Source organism: Passer montanus, unplaced genomic scaffold, assembly GCF_014805655.1.
Source record: "Passer montanus isolate IOZ18808 unplaced genomic scaffold, ASM1480565v1 scaffold17, whole genome shotgun sequence".
NCBI classification, from domain to species: domain Eukaryota; kingdom Metazoa; phylum Chordata; class Aves; order Passeriformes; family Passeridae; genus Passer; species Passer montanus.
In genome coordinates, this window is record NW_024364270.1 from 123,152 (window position 1) to 134,081 (window position 10,930).

Sequence of the window (10,930 nt, forward strand, 5' to 3'; positions counted from 1 at the left end):
CATCCTGTTCACTCCCTCACAGCTCACTGCTCAAAAGCCCAAACCTGCCCCCACTGAAGTGGAAGGCAAAGCTCCAGCTTTAATCAGTGTTTGCAAAAATTCAAGCCTTTTGGCAACAGAGACATTTTGTTTCACAAACAAGGTCATATTAAGTACGCGGGAGAGTCTTGTAGCTGTTTGTGAGGAAGACTGGAATGATGGAGAGAGACCCAGATTTGGCAACAGTTTGGAGTTCTGCCAAAGGATCTCCATAATTTACACATACCAAGCACAGCTGTAGTACTAATCCAAGCCTGGGCTGTCTTGTAGCTGTTCAATTGTGCCAGCTCTCAGCTTCTGTCATCAAGACAGCTAAATCTGCTTTTATGTTATTGATGCTGTTCCACAGCACAACTTTCCACATGGCAGGTGGTTTTCTAGGGAGATGACATTTTGCTCCTAATTAATGTATGCAGTTCTTTGCTCAGGATAGGTGATCAAAACAAGCCATGCCAAGATGAAAGAAAAAAGCAATTCACAGTGTGAACACTGGGCCAGCTTTCCTAACTATTTCAGACAATTAGTTCTGTAGCTGATGTAAAATGTATCCTTCCATTCTGTTCTTCATACATCTGCTAGATTATAATTATATTGCCTTCCTCAAGATTGTGGACAAAGTGAGACCACTGGAGAGCAATCTGCTCTGGGTGACTCAATAGGTGAGGAATCCTCCCTGTTCTTCCTTTTCTTCCTCAATGAATTTTCACTGTTGTATCGTGAATATTAATGCTGAGCTGCTGTGTATCATCAGAGAACCTACTAGTCCATCCATGGAAAGGGGATTTTGGAAGAGGATAACCTTTCCCAGTTCATGATCCCTCTTGGATGATGGAAACCAGAAGATATTAGGTGGCAATAGATGCTGGCTAAATCAGCAGAACGCCAGAAAGCCACTGGAAACAAAGTCTGCATCATTTAGGAACTGGGAAAGTAGAACTGTTGTAACATTTTGTTACCAAATCCTGGCTTCCAACTCTGACTTTCACATGACCACTGCATGGCTGGGTGATGCTTCTTCTTATCACCACTCCCATACAGCCCAGTGCAGGTTGCTCATCAGAAGCAATAGCTTTATTTTCTCTCCAGGAGCTCAAGGTGCACAAAGCAAGCTAGAAGTGGCTATATGCAGACATATGTTCTGGTGTGTTTTGAAACTGAAGTGTGCGTTAGACTACATGTGTGTAAACAAAGCTACTATTCACATGTGAGCAGGCAACGTGACTCCGGCACAGCCTCTCTCTGGGCTTGTCAGGAAGGAAACACAAAACACCAGCACAGGACCAGGGTATCCTCATTCAGTGTGAATGCAGCCAGCCCCAGCTGTGCCAGGTACAGTGCAGGCCAGTAAATAATTTGCTGCACTGAAATCTAAATCACGTTTAGATTTCAGTGCAGCAAATGTGATACATCCAGGCTGATAGGTCCCAGTCCAGGCAGAAAGCACAAAGTGACAGCTTGCTGTCCTCCTGAGGCCAAAGCACTAACTGACTGAAGACAGAACTTCTGTGCCTCTGACTGCTGTTCCTAAAGGGAGCATTGAAGAATCTGTCTCTTGTCACCAGGCCTCAGCAAGGACCACCACTTAAAAAGCTTCAGAAGCTCAGGAAGGAGCTCTGGTAAGGGTGTGTAAATACTACAGACACAAAGTATCTCAATTACTCCTTATGTTCAAAGGTTTGTTGCTTCCTCTGAACTGTTCCTCAAATGTGGAGTTTGCATTAATCAACTGGTTAGTGCCATCACTTTTCAGTAAAGACAGAAGGCCATGTGCCCCCCGCCCTGTCCTCTGAAAAACAAAGCCTGTGCCACTCTGCCTCAATGTTTGTAATTCCTAGCCAGACATTTGGAGGACACTTTGGGTACACCTGCATTGTCACCTTAACTCAGAGTGTCAGCCTGCAGCTAGCCAAAACTCCCTGCTCCATATCATGCTCTGCCTCACTCCGTGCCATAGACCGGAGAAAGGCGACTGCTGTGACCTTCCCTGCAACTAAGGTAGCCCAGCAGAGAGTGACACTGGCCCACAGGTGTATTCAACACCCCTGGCTGGAGGATGCTCTGGTTCTGCAGAGTTGTGCCTGGCAGAGCTGGCTGAGCCTCTGCGCACCAGACCAGGTCAGCAGAGCAGCACAGGAGCCATGAGTTGCCCTGCTCATGGCTTCTGCACTGTTGAGGCAGGAATGGCAGCTCTTGCAGTGATGGATAGCATTCAGTGCAACTAGCAGGAAACCTCATTCACTTCTAGAAAGTGGAACATGCTTCCTTTCCTCCTAGGGGAGGGTGGTCCTTTGTAACACAAATGAAGAGGACGGGGTAGGTGTGTGGTGGGACAGATATGGGCCAGAAAGAGTCAGAAGAGGGATAGAAGTGACTTTACAGACCTGGTCACTTGGGCTTATCCCATACCTGGAGAAGTCAAATGGCACATGAGTGCCCATGGAGGTGCAAATGTCCTGCAAAAGGGAAAATACACAGAGGGAAGGGCAGCACAGGAGAAAAGTGAAGGGGAACTGTTATTTGTTTAATGCTGCAGGCTCTCCTCAAAGGCTTTTTTTTTTCCTTTAATTCCTCACACTACAGAAGGAAGTTATTAATACATGAAAATAAGCTGGAATAAAGCATATGCATCACTGCATGCTCAGTTTTAAAAATCTACACCAATATCCTAATGAACTTTAAGCTAAGGCACTGCAGTCTCTTCTTACATAGTACTGTGAGGAAAATTATCTTATTTATCCTCAAAGTATGAGTCATCAACAAAAGGGGAGATTATTGTGTGTGTCTGCCATAATTAATGACACCCACATAGAATGAGACTTTTTCCCCCTCTGTGAGCTGGAGCTTAACTTTCAGAAGGATCCTTTTGAACACAGTGGCGCTAAACTTATCGGTGACTGAGCACAAAGCATTTTTATCCAGCTTTGAAGCCATTTATGAGGTTCTTGCAGAAAGAGAGCATAAAGTTACCTTTTTCTCCTACATGCTCCCTTATTACAAGCTCCCCAAGGATCATGGACAAGCAAGAAACATAATGAATATTCATTTCCAAAAGTTCAGTTAGTACTTGTGCATAAAGACTTTATGCAAAAGCACACTGGAGACTTTGCTGTGTGTCTGTACATAAAGCCAAAAATATCAAGAACTCAGAGGCAGTCATGGCTCTCTCTTTCTATAAATTGAATTGCAAGACTTTATTCCTCATCTACTTCATGTTTTTATCATCAGACAACTTTCATCTTGATAACATTACAGGGTACAGTGGACTGAATATAACATGCAATAAGCCTTAAAAACTTTGCCATAGGACTATGGGTGGAATTGCCTCTCTTTAATTATTTTTTATACCTTGATAATTTCCTTCTTTAAAGCATATGTGTCGTCTTCTTCATTAAAGCTAGTAATCATCCTGAATTACGTTTCTTTTTTTTGTCATATATTATGCAGAATAGATTTTTTAAAATGTGGCTTCTTATTTAATGCCTCACCCACCTGACTGGGCTCAGTCCAAGTGTCTGAGCAGTACAACTTTAATTCTTTGCTTTCTTCTCAAAGTCAACTCTAGTTTCTACTTTTTGAGGACTAGTAAAAAAGGAAGAAAATTACATATTCTGGTATTTTTTACTTTTTTATAACTTTCAGTAATCAAGAACTTTCAATTTTCATCATCTAAGCCACTTTTCATGGCACTGCAAAATTTCAGACAAGGCAGCATTTTGAGCTGGGCTTCCATGACATGCCTACTATGACAGCCACCTCCTTCAATCTTACCCATGAGGTGGCTGCTCAGGCAATGGAGCTTCCTGAAGTCCCCAGCTGGAATCCAGCCACTTGGCCTCCAGTCCTTTGCTCTTCCAGATCCCAAACAGGCAGGAGTCCTGTTCCTGGCTGAATTGAGGGAAGAGAGTTCTGTGGATATCTTGTGTCAGTGTGACAGGTCCAAGCTACAGGCAGGAATCCAGAAGGATGGCGGGATTGACTCTGGCTTGGTGCTAGGGTAATTTCTTGGGGCACAGTGTGACAGGAAGGTTTAAGGGTAGCACAACATTTGCAGAGGCTCAGAAAAGTGGGCATGGAGCACTCTCTCTCCATGGACCAGAATGTTACAGCCAAGAGTGCTGGAAATACCCCTTCTGGGCTCTGCTCCTCAAGAGATGGATCAGAGTTACCAGAGCTACCTCCTGCCTTCTCTTCCTGGCCACCCAGGAGCTACACAGCTTTACCTCCAGTGAGGCACTGTGCTGCTGGGAAGAAACGAATCTATGTCCCTCTCCTTATTTTGCTTCACTCACCAGGAATATATCTTGAAAAACAAGAATTAAAAAGGCTTACTGCTTGGTCTGGTATAAGATGAAAGGAAAGATATTTTCTGGCTGGTATATAAGAGTCAGACCTTGAAAATATTTGAACAATTGTGAAGAGCACTACAAACCGGGGTGGTGTGAGGGAGAAGGAAGGGAGATGGATCAGAGTTACAAGAGCTACCTCCTGCCTTCTCTTCCTGGCCACCCAGGAGATACACAGCTTTACCTCCAGTGAGGCACTGTGCTGCTGGGAAGAAACGAATCTATGTCCCTCTCCTTATTTTGCTTCACTCACCAGGAATATATCTTGAAAAACAAGAATTAAAAAGGCTTACTGCTTGGTCTGGTATAAGATGAAAGGAAAGATATTTTCTGGCTGGTATATAAGAGTCAGACCTTGAAAATATTTGAACAATTGTGAAGAGCACTACAAACTTTTAGTATTGTGGCAGGACACAGTGATTGAGAATGAGGCAAGGTCTCAGGTAACTGAAATGAAGTTAAATGGAACAAGGGCCCTGATCCAGCAAAGACACTTCACACAGGCACAGCAGCTTCTGTGATCTGTTCTGAGAATAAGCTTTGGCTCAGATGTTGTGATACCATTTATTGTCTGGTTTAATATCTTAGTGAATGAGCTACTGACGCCACAGCTGAAGAGGGGATATATGCTTTTCTTAGCAAAAAGAATACAGAATATTGACAAGTAGAGAACTGCTCTTGCCAGAGCTTAATTTTCTCTCCATGGAGAGCCAGCTTTCTGTAAATGGCATTAGCTTCATACTGCCTTGGCAAAATCAACCACAATAAACATCCCTGGTTTGAGTTGTGCAATATAGGAACTCTGAAATGTTCATTTTCAGAATAGTTATTTCATACTCACATTATTATTTCAGTTGCCATGTTAAAAAAAAGTTAATAAGATTTCTGGTGGTGAAAGAAACATCTAGATAAAATGCTTTCTAAACATTAGATATAGACTTACTGTATTCCTTTATAAATAGGAACATCAAGCCCTTTCTTCCCAGTTCAAGATAAGTTGTAATAACTTGTAGAATGTGTAACTCACACATTCAGTGAGTTCCTGGGTTGACTCAAGATAAGTTAATACAGAAACTCCTAAAAAGAAAAGTGACAGAGGATTTTTTCACTATGTCTTTTTTTTTTTTTAAGAGCTAAAGAAAAACAAGCTGGTTGAGATTCTTTTTGCCTGAGGTAATCAGTTTTTTGATGTGTGAGTAAGATATGATTTTTTTTTCATCATAGTAAACATAGGGTGAGTAGGACTGTGAGCCTAGACTTGCAAATTTTCATGACAGCTTTGCATACTGAAATGATTCACATAGTGAAATAATGCTGGAAGTCAATAAAAGAAACACAGCTTCTCCTGTCAGCCAGATACTCTCCAAGATAAGAGAATCCTACAGACTCCTGAAGTCAATAATTTCATATCAAATGAGTTCAGCAGTTTTGAACACATACATAAAGACCAATTCAAATTCCCCTTCCCTGTGGGTACCTGCTTTGCATGATTACTTACCCAGGGCATTGTTCTAGCAGAAGGTAAGTAAAATACTTGTTTAACACTAAAGATAAATGAATAATTCCTTTGTTTCATTAGCAAAATAATGAAAATGCAGGAAGAGAGAGAGTCTAGCTCTAAATACCAGTCTGGACATAAGCCTGCCCTAGAAGAGAACTAAACCATTGGCCAGCTTGCTGTATACACACTTGTCTGCTTGATGGTCCTCTCCATTCCTACTTTTGTACATGAGTGGTTTGGGCCTGTAATTAAACATGTCCAGAAAACAGAAACTGCATACTCAGAGAAAGAAGAGGAAACGGAGGATTTAATGTCTAAAATTTACCCAGTGAGTTCAAACTTATGCACTGCAGGGATTAATGTTGGATGTCTGGGCCCCAAAAGAGAGTCCAGGAGCCTCTTACAGCTTCATATTGAATGTCCAGAGTAGGTCATGTATCACATGTTGGCATGCTCACACATCAGTTTTATAGCTCTCCATCCTGATATAATTCATTGTCCGCAGGCACAGCACAGCTTCTTGCCTGAGTTCGTACAAATTTGAGAGATGCTTGTCACAAGCCTTGGGACTCTGTTTTGCATCCCAAATACTTCAAGGCCATCACATTATCTGACTCAGCAGCACTCAAGTCCTCTCTTGAATTCTGCCAAGAGAAGTAGCAGTTTAAATCCATCAAACAGAAAATTGGGCCTCAGAAGAAAAGGAAAAATGTAACTGCATGGATAGATGTCAATATGCTATGGGGCCTTTGGGGAAGGTGCAGCTGCAGCTGCTTGATGTTCTTGAGGAGTAGTCAAAAGCTGCTGCTCTGCAAAGTGAACCTGATTTAACTTGTTCCCTGTGGCTCCCAGAACTGAGTCATCCTCTTCAGTATGTACTGCTTTAGTACAAAACCTGTTCATTACATCACCTACAGATCAACTGTGCAAGTAAAATGGATCTGACACACATTTTTAACTTGCAATGATTGTTTTTGCCAACTTTTCCTAATTAGTGCAGATTCTCTCTGTGACCTATTTTCAGGAACTGAGAAGTTCATTCAAGCCTGGATGATAAGAGCCTGTGGTTTTACTTCTACAAAATAACATACAGCTCATCTGTAACCTCAAGATTCCCTTTAGCTGCTGCTATTGCAAAAAAGTTAGAGGTACAAAACAGGACACTTATTTTCAAGGTTAAACTTTGAAAGTCCTCAGCACTGAAGACATTTTTAATCAGAGAATCTCTTCTCTACTTCATCTCCACATTGTATCTATAAAGCAGATGTGACTCTCCCACCTCATTCCTTGCCAGTCTTATTGCAGAGGAAGACTTGGTCTCATTTTCTCTCTTGTGGTCCTGCCTGTTTGTTCTTCAGTGAATCTCATTATCCTGTCTGAGCATCCACACAAACTTAATGACTGGGGCAGAGACTACTTCCCTGGCTGGCTGTTGCCTAGGGTCTGGTGTTTCTAGTTACATTCATGGGCACTAAGAGATGTGGCTGTGAATTGCCCAGGCTATGGCAGGTGTGCTTTCTCCAAGACACCCACTCAAACACTGGAGAGCTGAGGAGGGATCCCAGGCTCATTCCCATTGCCATGTCTTCTGGCCCACACAAGGCAGCTCCCACACAGCACAATGGATTTCCTGGGAGGTTGCTTCTCCCCAGGCACTATGAAAGGTAAATGGCAGCTAGGACTGCCTTTGGCATTAGGTATTGCAGTGCTTGAGTTGTAGGGACTAAAATCTTACATCAGACCAATTTGATGAATACAAAAGACAGCCTCTGAAGTGCACTGATAATCTTCTATCTATTCTTCATAGTTCCCTTCACAAAAAAGTCCTCCCTGTCTAATACAATTTCAAACCAAAGCAATAAGCTCTCAAAAAAAACCAAAACCCAAAAACAAAAACAAACAAACAAAAAAACCCCAAACAAACAAACAAACAAACAACCCCAAAAAAACCCAACCTACAAAAAATCTTTTGCTAAATGGTTCTGTCTTGCTCTGGCCTGACTGACAGGTGGGATGCATCAGCTGCTGGTCCCCCAGCTCAATGTGACTGCTTGGAAACTGTCCATCAGGCTCTGGATTTAGGGATGGGCTTTTTCATTCTGCTCCACAGGTTGAACTTGCCGGCTTCTGAGTTGTGTCCTGTTGCCATGGATTTTGATTTTGAGACTGATTTTCTTTGTCTGTAGGTACTTTCTAGTTAGCTGAGAAGGTCTGGGGGAAGGGAAAGGAAGAGACAGATAGTAATTGGGTCTTCTGATCAGACTCTGTTCAGTGTATGTTTCACAGAATCATAGAAAGGCTGAGGTTGTAAGGGATCTCTGGAAGTCATTTGGTCCAAGCCCCCTGCTCAAGCAGGGCCACCTGTAGCTGGTTGCTCAGGACTGTTCAAATATCTTATTATCCCTAAAGATGGAGACTCTACAACCTCCCTGAGCAACCTGTGCCAGTGCTGATAAAGTATATGTTCATATGTTTAATAAAGTATGTGTTCATATTAAGTGCATTTCTTACATTTTATAAAATTAGGTAAGGACTCCATACACAGAAGAAAAAAAAAAGCTAGAAAGTGTAATATAAAATTAATGTCCAATATTTTGAGTCTGAAGCAATAGTACCTGAGGAAATCTTTGTTCCTATGCAACCATACAGTGAAAAATCTGTACGGAACTGAGAATATTTTGAGGGACTACTCCTTATGCCATCCTCTCTTAGATGATCTGCTAGGGCTATTTTTTTAGAAGAAGTAATTTCAGTTATTTCTTGAAGGTTTTTTAATGGACAATTAGGTGTTAAAACACAAAAAGAGCACAATCTCAAGAGGGACTTGGGATCACATAAAAAAATAAGTCAATAAAATAAAATTGAGTTGGATAAAATATACAATAACATATAATTGAATACCTATGTACAAGAATTCAATTCAAAGAACTTTGCAGCAGATGGTTAGTAATGCTGGAGACACTCTGATTCACTAGAAATTTGTCCATGCCACTTGAAAATATTTGTTTGGTGTAGCTCAATTTCCCCATGCATCTGGGATTTATTGCTTACGAGCAAATAAATAAATAAATTAAGCATCTCTTTAAGTCTCTTCTGAGGTCCAGTCCAAAGAGCTGTCTCAGGGTTTATTTAAGGCCCATAGAGTTGTGAAATTGTGACACTTTTTCTATAACCCACGTTCTGGCTGGAGTATTCACCCCTATAATAGAAGAGCTATTCCTAATCCACTCCATCAAAGGGGGTTTGAATAAAGAGGTGAATTCCATGTGCAGGGTATCCCAGGCAGTGTGCTTCAGGGGACTCTTTACTCCTTTCCTACTGAGGCTGGACCTGCAAAGATGGGTCATATTTACAATTTTCTCTCTAGGTATGTTCTTCACTGAGAATAGTACACTGAAGGTTGTGCATCAGCTCCATGACTTTGCAAAGTGTTTTACTAATGTGATCCACTCTTAATAGTGCAGGAATTACAGTTTACAGAAACCTGGGAATATTGTACATATATGGGATCTAGCTTTTCAGGTGTACTTAGCTTCAGTTGAAGTATGTTGTAAACTACTGATATGTGCCAAGTTGGTCTGCAAATTAGTGTCTTTCCTTACACAAGATAAAGTCCAAGCCACAGGAGAGCCAAACAGCCCGAATTTCTTGTCTCTGTGAGCTGAGAGATGTAAGCACATTCTTACAGAGAGAAAAAAAAAAAAAAAAGAAGAAGCAGAAGGCCCTGACTACATGAAGGATGCTTTATAAATTCTGTAAATCCTGAACTATTCAGGGAAAAGAAAACACATTCTGCATAATTATCCAATACTGTAGAGTATGCTTAGGAAAAACACTAGAAGCACAGAATGCTTGATGGAGGTAAGGCATATTGACGATTCAAAAAAGGAGCATATTTTTTTAATAAATGTCATTTTTAAAGCAATCAGGCAGATTCAGTGTTCTTAATTCTCTGGTCATACAGTATCACAGGGACACAATTAAAGCCAGTTACTCTTCCAAGCTGAGAGACATGCAGTTGCCAGGCAACATATTATATACTTGAGAACATATAACACTGCACATGATTTATGTAGTGCTGTTGTTGTGTCTCCAGATGCTGATACCATTGGATCTAATGCAGATTCTTATAGGCTCAGCCACCACCTATCTATAACCATCATGCTGAATGCATTCCTTGGTTTGCCAGCACTATCCATCAGCTGCAAGCCTGTTTTTAAACCTACAGCTTGAATCACTACTGAGGAGTCAGTAATGTGAACAGAAGTTGAAAGGAGTAGTAATGAACTGCGTTAAACTTCTTTCATTACTTGTCTTTTAATATCAAATAATAATATTAAATCATCAATCTAAAAATTTTTAATATAGATATTACGGTTTACAGTATTTGTGAAAATTTAAAGTTTTATAAAATGCTTATGTCACAAGACATCATCTCCCAAGAAAAATGACACTAAGATTTAGAATTATTGGAAGTCTCCCAAAATAACTGCTCTGTGTTTTCAGGCTCTTGGAAAGAAAGAACACATTTCCATTCTGGATCTGTTCCCTAGCTTGGACTAGACTTTGTCATTCCCATGGACATGGCTTCATCCTCTGCCACACTTGAAAACTCATAAAAGAAGACATCAGCTCCCGTGAAGGTTCATAAGTACCAGTAATCCATGTTACGAAAACAAACCGACATGAAGTCACCTATGTTCAGGTGAATGGCATGTCATTTGTGTTGGACTTGTTGCAGTAGTTTGATATTGGAGAATGATGACTTGGAGAATGTTAACATAAGAATCCTTCCTTATCCTACTACATCTCACATGTTGTGGTTTCATAGACCATGCCACCCTACTCCAAATGAAAAACTGTACTTACATGGCAGTCAACAAGAAATAATCGGTTTGAGTCTATATGAAAATCTGGCCCATGTACATTAATTTCCTCAGATTTTATACAAGCATTTACTTCAAATATTATTATATTATGAGAAGGGAGAATCAGCTACTACATTCAGGGTAAAAATGCTAAAAAATGGTTTGAATATTTTCTGTTT